This window comes from Tachyglossus aculeatus, chromosome 4, assembly GCF_015852505.1.
Source record: "Tachyglossus aculeatus isolate mTacAcu1 chromosome 4, mTacAcu1.pri, whole genome shotgun sequence".
NCBI lineage: Eukaryota > Metazoa > Chordata > Mammalia > Monotremata > Tachyglossidae > Tachyglossus > Tachyglossus aculeatus.
In genome coordinates this window covers 90,699,489-90,703,260 of record NC_052069.1, presented here as the reverse complement: position 1 = coordinate 90,703,260, position 3,772 = coordinate 90,699,489, and the positions used below count along the sequence as shown (strand labels likewise).

The 3,772-nt window shown below is 44.8% G+C and overlaps 1 non-coding gene across 1 annotated transcript; it reads right to left on the bottom strand.

The window, feature by feature from the left end:
* Window positions 1–230: 230 nt before the first annotated feature.
* On the bottom strand, window positions 231–368 carry LOC119927631. Its single transcript, XR_005450616.1, has one exon. It is a non-coding gene; the product is annotated as a small nucleolar RNA SNORA7 (small nucleolar RNA).
* Between the last annotated feature and the right edge of the window lie 3,404 nt (window positions 369–3,772).

Here is a 3,772-nt window from a genome sequence, read left to right as displayed (position 1 = left end):
ATGTCTTGTCTTATGCCGTCGAATATTTTCCAACCCATAACGACACCATGGACACATCTCAACCAGAACGCACCTCTCTCTATCTGCAATCGTTCAGGTAGTGGACCCACAGAGTTTTCTTGGTAAAAAATACAGAATTGGTTTATCATTGCCTCCTTCCGCGCAGGAAAGTTGAGTTTCCACCTTTGACTCTCTATCGTGCCGCAGCTGCTCAGCACAGGTGTGCTTTGATTTGTAGCAGATTGTCTTCCACTCACTAGCCACTGCCCAAGCTAGGAATGGAATGGATAGGCCTCTGCCTCACTTTCCCTTCTGTAGCCGAGACTGGTAGTGTACTGGAAACTCTCCAGGTGCGACCCTGAGAGGGGGTTTGATACAGTACCCTGTTGGAAAGTAGGGGCAGGAAAGATAGACTCTCCCCAGGCAGCCCTACCTCAGTAGCTGAGAGCTCAGATCAGTTCATTTTTTCCATCCCCCACTGCTCCTGTGGGGGGGATTCATTCATTCAATCGTATTTATTGAGTGCTTACTGTGTGCAGAGCACTGTACTAAGCACTTGGGAAGTACGAATGACCAAAGATGTTTGGGGCATGCCCAAGGGAAAGGGGTGCTGGGAAACAGAAGGAGAGGGAAGCCAGGTAGATCAGTTTCTCCTGGAGGGGAGGAAGAACAGAGCAGGAAAGTAGTTACAGCATCAAGCAGCGCGGCTCAATGGAAAAGGGCTTGGGCTTTGGAGTCAGAGGTTGTGGATTCAAATCCCGGCTCCGCCAATTGTCAGCTGTGTGACTTTGGGCAAGTTACTTAACTTCTCTGTGCCTCAGTTACCTCATCTGTAAAATGGGGATTAAGACTGTGAGCCCCCCATGGGACAACCTGATCACCTTGTAACCTCCCCAGCACTTAGAACAGTGCTTTGCACATAATAAGCGCTTAATAAATGCCATTATTATTATTATTATTATCAAAGTGCCCCAGAGGAGGGAAGAACATGACCAGGAACAATGGAGAGAGGGAAGGAGTAATAATAATAATAATAGTAGTAGTAGTAATAATAATAATGATAGCTATATTATTTTTGAAAGAGTTTACTCTGTGCCAAGCACTGTTCTAAGAGCTAGTCAGACAATCATGTCAGACACAATCCCAACTCATCACTGGTCCCACAATCTAAATTGGAAGGGAAACATTTTTAACCCCCCTTTTACAGATGAGGAAACCAAGGCACAGAAGAGGAGCTGCTGCTGCTTCTGCTGCTGCTGCTATGGCAATAAGCACCAGAGAGATGCTGAGAAGCTAAATTATTAATTTTTTGTCTTGCATCTTAAAGTGATTAGCAGTCCATTTGGGGATGCAAACACAAACTGCCGCATGAGATGATTAAATGTCTGTGAGAATTTGGGGGTTTTTGTGTTCCTCCCCAACCCCGCCAAAAGAATCCAGACACTCAATGCCTTACTCTTTGACCTTTCTCCCTGTCCCCTAATGAGTCAGACTTCACTGTGCAATTCTCCAGCGATCGGCTCTGAGGTGATCCCTTGGGTTAGAAAGATTTTTATTCTGGGTGAATTGCTCTCTTCAGGGCTTCACCTGAGCGCAAAGACCATTCATATCTCAGACGCTGGATCGCTTGCTAGAACAGAAGAGCCTCTGGGAGGTAGCAGCTCCGGGATCTAGCTGCGTTATTACTGGAAGCCCCTGGTTCTCCGATCCAAGTGTCTTTTATTATTGTTCCCAGAGCTGTGACAGCACCCGCCTCAGGACTATCCATCCTCCTCTCCTGCTGCATTCTTGGTTCATTCATTCATTCAGTCAATCATATTTATTGAGCGCTTACTGTGTGCAGAGCACTGTACTTGGAAAATACACTTTTTCCAATACACTTGGAAAATGCACTTGGGAAATACAAGTTGGTGACATATAGAGACGGTCCCTACCCAACAGAGGGCTCACTGTCTAGAAGGGGGAGACAGACAACAAAACAAAACGTATTAACGGAATAAAATAAATACAATAAGTATGTACAAGTGAAATAAATAAATAAATAGAGTAATATATACACATATATGCAGGTGCTGTGGGGAGGGGAAGGATGTAAGGCCGGGGGGATGGGGAGGGGGATGGTTCTGTTAGCTGAGGTTGTAGATGTTGTTCCAACCTGTGAATTGGCTTGTGAACGTTGCTGGTTAATAATAATCGTGGTATTTGTTAAGCACTTATCAGTGGAAAGAGCCCGGGCTTTGGACTCAGAGGTTGTGGGTTCAAATCCCCGCTGTGCCAATTGTCAGCTGTGTGACTTTGGGAAAGTCACTTCACTTCTCTGAGCCTCAGTGACCTCATCTGTAAAATGGGGATGAAGACTGTGAGCCCCCCGCGGGACAACCATCTACTTAGACTGTGAGCCCAATGTGGGAAAGGGACTGTGTCTGACCTAATTAATCTTTGCTTACCCCAGTGCTTAGAAAAGGCAGGATTAGAACACAGGTCCTCTGACTCCTAGGCTTGTGTCTTTTCTGCTAGGCCTTGCTAGAAGGTGTAGTACTGTCCCAAACACTTAGGATAGCGCTCTGCACACAGTAAGTGCTCGTTAAATACCAATTATTCATTGATTGAAGAAGAAATTAAGAAGCAGCATGGCCTAGTGGATAAAGCACGGGCCTGGGACCCAGAGGGACCCGGGTTCTAATTCTGACTACCGCTTGTCTCCAGTGTGACCTTGGACAAGTCACTTAGCTTCTCTGTGTTTCAGTTACCTCATCTATAAAATGGGGATTAAGAGTAAGAGCCCCTTGTGGGAAATGGACTGTGTCTAATTTGATTAGCTTGAAAACCCCAGCGTTTGGTAGAGTGCCTGGCACCTGGTAAGCACTTAACAAATACCACACACAAAAAAAGATTGCTCAATTTCCCATCAGAACTACAAACTTCTGGAAGTGAGCTATACCATTTTTGCGCATCCTCTAGACCGTAAGCTTGTCCCCTAGACTGTAAGCTCACTGTGGGAAGGGGATGTGTTCGTTTATTATTGTATTGTAGTCTCCCAAGCGTTTAGTACTGTGCTTTGCACCCAGTAAGCGCTCAATAAATGTGATTGAATGAATGAGGGCGTGAACGCTTCAGTGGAATAGAAAAAGGTTCAGTATGACAACTTCATGGCCTTGGTATTTACAAGCTCAGAGTTGTGTACGGCTGACTAGGCATTTAGGCGATGGGTCAGGGACTCCTCAGCTCCTTAGCTCTGGAAACTTGAGTATCAAGGGATAAGTGGTATCTAATAATTAATAAAAGTTCTCAGAGCATTTTGCAGATTTTAAATGCTCTATAATTCATAAATATTTGATTATTATTAAAATTAATATGAATATTACAGCGATGGCATTTTGCATTTCTATAGCACTTTATAGCTGCAAAGTGCTTACCATTGTCATTAATTATGTGATTATCGTCAGCCCTGTTGCATTCATTCTTGAGTCCAGGTATCCCATGTGAGGTTTGGAGATGGAGAGAGAGGTCTCTCGTCCCTTCATTAGGCTCCTCGTAAGGAATCCTTTCAGGCAGAAGTTCCGTGAGGATCGTGCGACAAGAAGGAGAAAGCAATTATTATTATTATGGTATTTGTTAAGCGCTTACTATGTGCCAAGTACCGTTCTAAGTGCTGGGGTAGATACAAGGCAATCAGGTGTCCCACATGGGGCTCACAGTCTTAATCCCCATTTTGCAGACGAGGTAACTGAGGTACAGAGAAGTTAAGTGACTTGCCCAAGGTCACACAGCA